The following is a 7789-nucleotide window of genomic DNA, read 5'->3' on the forward strand; positions in this document are numbered from 1 at the left end:
CGGGTGAGTTTGGATTCACCGTGGAGGAGGCAGAGGCAGCGGAGGCGGCAAGCCTTGCCGAGCGCGAGGAGTTTGCCGGCGAGGAAGGGCTTGCCAGGCCCGAGGATGAGTCGAGCGAGCCCGGCGAGGGAGATCTTGTCGGGCCCGAACCTTTAGGCAGCTTGCCGCAAACGGAGCCCCCAGCTCCGCCAAGAAGGCATCTCCGCAAGGCCGGGGATGTAGCGGGGCGGCAGACGGGTCAATAGCCGTCGGGCCGTGTGACACGCTCTACCGCGGCAAGCACTGTTGCCGCGGGAGCGCCTCACGCCGCTGCGGCAACCGGAGTAGGGTCTTCCCGGTCCACCGCTACTACTCCTGCCAAGCGGACAAGGGAGCCTACTCCTCCGCCTCGTCACACCGGAGGTGAGCCGGACTTCGATCTCTCCGCGCTCAGCTCCGACGAGGAAGAAGAAGAGTAAGATTCCTTGTTGTACTTGTAGTTCTTCAATTCTTGCTGTCTTTGTCTTGTATCTGATTTGCTTTACTCTGAACTCATTCCTTTTTAGGACTCTGGCCCAGAGAGCGGCGGAGAGAGCCAAGGTCCTGGTGATTGTCATCGAGGACGAACCCACCGCGACGGCAGAGGACATGTCCGAGACCACCTTGTCGGACCCGGCAACCATTCCTCAAAGCAGCCCCCAGCGCAGCCCTCCATGTAAGTACATAGTTTACTTCCTGCTTTCAGGCGTGCATGGGTGCTCTTCCTTTGCTGATATCTGAGTGTTGGTTCGTGCAGGAGCAGAGCAGCCTCACCAGGAGAGCCCGGAAGCCGCTCCCGAAGTGCCATCTGCTTCGACTACACCGCCAAGGGAGGATTCCCCGGCAAGGGAGCGTTCTCCGGCAAGGGAGAATTCTCCGGCAAGGGACAACTCTCCGGCAAGGGACAGCACCAGCGATCCTCCGGTGGTTGAGACCATGACTGCAGATATAGGTAATCCTCTTGCTTGAAAACTTCCCTTGGATTCTTCTTATTCTGATTTTCTTTTTGAATATTCGCTTGACCTTTCTCCCCTCTTCGGTCGTCAGATCCACCTGCCACGGAGCCGATGGAAACCGAGGCCACCGGTGAGGAGAACGCACATGGCAACAACGACGATGCCGCCGCCACCGAAGAAGAGGCCGGTGCTGATGATCCCGCCGGCGAAGAGGCCGCCAAGGCTGCCGCCGCAGAAGCTGGCGAGGAATCCGGCGATCGCACTGATGGCCCCGAGGCCGCAGGAGCGCCAGGCGCTGCACCGATCGCCGATCCCTCTGCCGCTGCTGCAGCGCTAGGCTCTGAAGAGCCCCAGCCCGGCGCCTATTTGAAGGTCGGCGATGGCGTCTTCATCAAGCTCCCCTGGGCGTCGAGCTCCAGGGCGCCGGTCGAAGGAGAAACTTTTGACGAAGAGGTGCTCGCCTCCGCTGGGCTGGCGCTAGTCGACGCGCCAAGCAGTAGCAGCGACGAGCCTGAGGAGGAGCGGCTACTGCGGAAGCTGCTCTCGCTCTACCGCGCCCGACAAGCCAAGTTGGAATCTCGAGAAGCGCTTGTCGCAAGGGCGGGAGTGGACATTGAGAAGCGCGCGGAGGAGCTCCGGAGTCTCAGGCAGGAAGCTCTCCGGTCTCTGGCAGAGGAGCGGGAGCGAGTCGCCGAGGAGCGAAAAGCCTTCCTCCCTGTGAAGCCTGAAGTTGAAGAGCAACAGCGGCTTGTCGCCGAAAATCTATTTGCGCTGGAGGGAGAGTTGGTGCAATGCAAGGTCAATCTTGACAGCCACGAGGAGGAGCTTGCCGCGCGCGAGCAAGCAATTGGCGGGGCTCTCAAGGAAGCGAAAGATGCTGCCGCAGCTGTCGAGGCCGCCAAGAAGGACCTGGAGATGAAGGTGGCGCAGCTGGAGGCCGATCTTAAAGCGAGCGGCGAGGAGCATGCCGTGCTCAAGCGTGAGCGCGAGAAGGACGCTGCCGCTCATGGTGAGCTGCAGGGTCTTCTCGCTGAGAGCAGCAAGGAGCTCAGCGCCGCCAAGGATTCCAATGCAGATCTCGAGTTGAAGTTGGCTACTTTGACTCAGACGCTGGACGGCACCAGGGAGCGGGAGGTGGCCTTGTCGAAGAAGATCAAGGCCGACGAGGCGCTGCTGGCGAGTGCTGCTACCGCCCTCGACGCTTTCAGGGAGACTGTGGAGCACTGGACCGAGGGTCTTGTGGATCTTGCCGCCACCATCGACGGGGAGCTGGCGTAGCTGGGGATGGAGGATCTCAGGTACTCCTCCGACGAGCACCTCCAACCCAGGGACAAGCTCAGCTTGTTCTTCAAAGGCGTGGCGACGGCCCTCCAGCGACTCCAGGAGAAGATCCCAAAGCAGCTGGCCGACGAGTCGCGCAAGATCTACGCAGGAGATCTCCAGAAGGTGCTGATGAAGGTGGCCTTCCGCAACCCAGGCCTCAACTTCACCAACGTCCTCAAGTCCTTGCCGCCGGATGCTGATCTGGAAGCGCTCAAGACCCTTGTCGCACCCATTGTGGACAAGGTGAGCGGGATCAAGAGGGTTGAGGGTGATCGCGTAGATTAGGCCGCCCGTTTTCTCTTTCTCTTTGTCGGTGCTGGTCATATCATGAGAACAATCTATTAGAGCTGCGACAAGCTATCTTGTAATATAACTCTATTTTGGGTAGAGATTGTTGTGTTATTTCCTTTAATTGATTCCTTCCTTTGTATGTCTTTTCCCTACGCTTTTAGGGAACTTGTCGGCGCAGGCACCTGAGCCGCGAGCGCTGAGTGCAGGCCGTCAGCAGCCTGCTGGCGGTGCCGCTTCCGACAAGAAACCTTGTCGCAACTAGTCGTAGCTCACTTAAGTTGTTGAGCGGACTCGAAACAAAGTAAGGGCGCAACTAGCTACGAGTTGGTTCCTCCGTGCATAGGTTTTCCATACAAAGTACGGTCGTTCGAGGAAGATAACTTAAAAATTTAAAACTGATTGCTCAAACTTTGGCAACTTAGCTTTTCTGTCGTTTGCTTTCCGGTAAGGCGAAACTTCCTTGAACGATGCCTGGTCCACACCATGGTCCACACCATTATCTTCTCCTTTTCCCCCGGCAAACTTGTGTGCGAGGGAACCTTCCTTTCCTTTGAGAAAGAGAAAGAAGAGAAAATAAAGATATGGAGCCTTACGGCTCGTTATTGCTTACCGGGGGTAGGTGCTGCACAAAGTGTCAGATAACGCATGCGAAGTAAAAAAGCATGAAATTGACAAGATGTGCGGAGCACATGAGCTTTACTTATGCACGGGGTCTGCGCCCGGCTTTGTACAAAGGATTACATGCAACATCGGCAAGACTTGTACAAAAGGTGGTTGCCGGAACACGTTCCGGCAACCGCGCCCTACGGGTAAAACTTACGAAGATGCTCAATGTTCCAGGAGTTGCTCACCGGAGTGCCATCTTCGGTCTCAAGGTGGACAGCGCCAGGCCTAGTGACTCGTTTCACCCGGTAAGGGCCTTCCCACTTTGGCGTCAACTTGTTGGAATTCTTGGCGGACTGAACGCGCCGAAGAACAAGGTCGCCTTCCTCGAGACATCTGTCATTAACTTTGCGGCTATGGTAGCGGTGCAAAGCTTGCTGGTATCGAGCAGCTCGTACAGCAGCCTGAAGACGGTCCTCCTCAAGGAGCAGCGCGTCATCTTGCTGCAACTGCTCTTGCTCAAGCTCATCATAAGCGAGCACACGAGGTGACCCGTATACGAGTTCCGTGGGGAGAATTGCCTCTGCTCCATAGACTAGAGCGAAAGGTGTCTGGCCAGTGGCTCGATTTGGCGTCGTCCTGATCGACCAAAGAACCACCGGCAGCTCCTCGATCCAGTTCCTTCCGCACTTGCGCAGCCTGTCGAAAGTCCTGGTCTTGAGCCCGCGCAGCACTTCAGCATTTGCCCTCTCCGCTTGACCGTTGCTTCTCGGGTGAGCAACAGAAGCGAAGCAGACCTTGGCGCCAAGATCTTGGACATACTGCATGAAGGTGCGGCTCGTGAATTGTGTGCCGTTGTCGGTGATGATCCTGTTAGGGATCCCGAAGCGGCAAACAGTCGACCTGAAGAACTTGACTGCTGACTGTGCTGTCACCTTCCTCACTGGTTCCACTTCTGGCCACTTTGTGAACTTGTCTACTGCAACGTACAAGTACTCAAAGCCCCCGACAGCTCGGGGAAAGGGGCCGAGGATATCAAGCCCCCAGACCGAAAATGGCCAGGATAAAGGGATCGTCTGAAGAGCTTGAGCTGGCTGGTGTATCTGCTTGGAATGGAACTGGCACGCTTCACACTTGGTTACTTGTGCAGTTGCATCCTGGAGAGCTGTCGGCCAAAAGAAACCTTGCCGGAACGCTTTGCCGGCAAGTGCTCTTGTGCCAATGTGGTGGCCACATATGCCTCCATGTATCTCTGCTAACAGCTTTTGTCCGTCTTCCCGGTGAATACACTTCAATTTCACCCCGTTGAGTCTTCTTATGTATAGTGTGTTGTCGACAAACTGGTACATACTTGACTGCCGGGCTACTCTTTCCGCTTCTTCTTGCTCTTCAGGAAGTTCTCCTGTCTGAAGGAAATGGACAATCTGATGTGCCCATGCTGGAGCTTGTGGCTCGACAACAAGGATTAAAGGCACATCTGCTGCTGTGGGAACATCCGCTTCTACGGCGAGAACTTGTGGCTCTGCCGGAGCTTGATGTTCCCCGGCAAGCTTGCCGGAGCAAAACTTGTCGGGAGCGTCTGCTTCAACGGAAGAAGCCCTAGGGCTCGCCGGAGCAGACTGCTCCTCAGCACCCTTGGTGTTGATTTTGATGACCTTCTTGGCGGCGGCTTCGGGGAGCTCTGCCGGAAAATAGTCACCAGAAATCAACTTTCTCTTCTTGCTCTGTCCAGTTGATGCTGTTACGGACGGTTGGGTCAGCTTGAGCACAAAGATCCCTGGTTCCACAGGTAACTTAAGTGCGGCGTACTTTGACAGGCCATCGACAATGTCGTTCTGAGCTCTTGGAACATGTTCCATCTGCAGGCCGTCAAAGTGCTCTTCTAGCTTTCTCACTTCATCAACGTAAGCTTCCATCAACGGACTCTGATAATTCTTATTCACTTGGCGGACGACAAGCTGTGAGTCACCCCTGACAATGAGCTTCTTGATCCCAAGGTCTGCTGTGATCCTGAGACCGGCAAGCAAACCTTCATACTCTGCAGTATTGTTCGTTGCTTGCTCCTTGGGAAAGTGCATCTGGACTACGTACTTGAGGTGCTCTCCGGTGGGTGCAACAAGTAGCACGCCCGCACCGGCTCCTTGCAGCGAGAAGGCACCATCAAAGTACATCATCCACTCTTTGCTTGTTTCCTTGACGGGGATGCTCGTCTCTAGAATTTCTTCATCTTGTGTTGGCGTCCATTCTGCTATGAACTCTGCCAATGCTCTGCTTTGGATAGTTGAAGTGCTCTCAAACCTGAGGCCAAAGCTTGACAGTTCCAGTGCCCACTCGACGATCCTGCCTGTTGCTTCTGGATTTTGCAGTATCCTCTTCAGCGGAAAACGAGTGACGACTGTGATCTCATGTGCTTGGAAGTAATGGCGTAGCTTTCTCGAGGCCATGAGAAGGCCGAAAAGCAATTTCTGCACACCAGAGTACCTTGACCTAGCCCCTGCAGAAGGGAACTGACAAAGTAAACTAGGCGCTGCACCATTCTTTTCTGCATCTTGTCACGCTCCTGCGCAGATCCATCTTTGTCGGGACCAGAGCTTGCCGGTGAAGTCCCTTGCTTGTCACTGGATGCCTCTGCCGTGGTTGCTGGCTCATCATCCGCCTCCCTCTCCGCTACTAACGTAGCACTAACCACTTGATTGGTTGCCGCTATATATAGCAGCAACTTCTCTTGTGGCTTAGGTGCGACAAGTGTTGGAGTGGAGGACATGTATCTCTTTAAGTCCTGCAGCGCAGCCTCCGCCTCCGGAGTCCATTTCATTGGACCTTCCTTTTTCAATATTTTGAAAAACGGCAGGGCGCGCTCAGCAGACCTAGAGATAAACCTGCTGAGAGCAGCTACGCAACCGGCAAGTCTTCGTACATCCTTGACGCGCTTTGGTGCTTCAATCTGCTCAATGGCCTTGATCGTACACAAAGAACCCGAGAAGCTTGCCGGAGGGGACTCCAAACACGCACTTCTCGGGGTTAAGCTTGAGGTTGATCTTGCACAGATTTGCAAAGGTTTCATTTAAATCTTGAATCAGAGTTGCCTTGTCCTTGCTCTTGACCGCTATGTCATCCATGTAGGCTTCCACATTTCTGTGCATTTGTGGCTCAAAAGCGTCATGAACTACCCTTGCAAATGTTGAACCAGCATTCTTTAAACCGAAGGGCATCCGTACGAAACAGTATGTGCCACATGGGGTGATGAATGTGGTCTTCTCCTCATCCTCTTCTGCCATGAAGATCTGATGGTATCCTGAGTATGCATCAAGAAATGAAAGCAAGTCACATCCGGCCGTGGAGTCAACAATCTGGTCGATGCGCGGCAGGGGAAATGGGTCTTTGGGACAAGCTTTATTGACATCGGTAAAGTCGATACAAAGCCTCCATTTCCCGTTTGCCTTACGCACGGCTACAGGATTGGCCAACCACGTAGGATGGAGCACTCCTCTGACAAGGCCTGCTGCTTCCAATTTCTTGATTTCTTCTGCAATGAATTCTTGGCGTTCCACTGCCTGTTTCCTGACTTTCTGCTTGACGGGCCGCGCATGACGACAGACGGAAAGATGGTGCTCGATTACTTTCTTGGGAACACCGGGGATGTCAGACGGCTGCCACGCAAACACGTCGACGTTTGCCCGCGGGAAAGCAACGAGCGCGCTTTCCTATTTAGGGTCAAGAGTGGCACTGATGGTGAAGGTACCACCAGTGTCGTCCTCCTTGGCGGACACCTTCTTGGTCTCTTGTGGAGCTGCCATTGTCTTCTTACACTTGCTGGTGGAGCTCGATGGTGCATCCTCGACGGTAGAGCAACACTCCGAAGAGGTGCGCTTGCCAGAGTGGGCATCAGAGCTCTTGCCGGACTTGGTCTTCTTCTTTGCCCCGGGAGCTTCAACGGCAAGTGACTTGTGATCTGTTGCTGCTGCTGCTTCCCGATAGATTTTGTCGGCGCAAATAAGAGCATCCTTCTTGTCGCCAGGGACAGAGATGACACTTCAGTACATTGTATGCATAGTGAGAGGCTGCCATGAATTTGGCGAGCGCTGGATGGCCGAGTATCCCATTGTAAGGTAATGGAAAATCAGCAACGTCAAAAGTGACCCTCTCAGTCCTGAAGATCAACTCGCTGCCAAATGTCACCGGCAACGTGATCTTTCCCTTCGGCTTGCTCCTTCCCGGATTGATTCCTTGGAATGTGCCGGTCTCTTCGAGCTTGCTATCAGGGATCTGGAGTTTCTGGAGTACCGCAGAGGAGATCAAGTTTAAGCCGGCCCCTTCGTCAACTACCATCTTAGTGACTTTGAGGTTGCGGATAGTTGGTGAAACCAACATCGGCAAGCACCCGACCACAGTTATGCGATCAAGGTGGTCCTCAATATTAAAGATGATAGGCTTGCTGGACCATTTCAGAGGTTTGCGTGACTCGACGGGTGGTTCTACTGCATTGACTTCCCGCACCCACTGCTTGAGCTGGCGGTGTGAAGTATGCAGAGAAGCACCACCGTCAATGCACAGGACCTCTGTGGCTTTCTGGAACTCCTGCTCATCGGTCTCGTCAT

This window comes from Triticum dicoccoides, chromosome 2B (assembly GCF_002162155.2).
Source record: "Triticum dicoccoides isolate Atlit2015 ecotype Zavitan chromosome 2B, WEW_v2.0, whole genome shotgun sequence".
Taxonomy (NCBI): Eukaryota; Viridiplantae; Streptophyta; class Magnoliopsida; order Poales; family Poaceae; genus Triticum; species Triticum dicoccoides.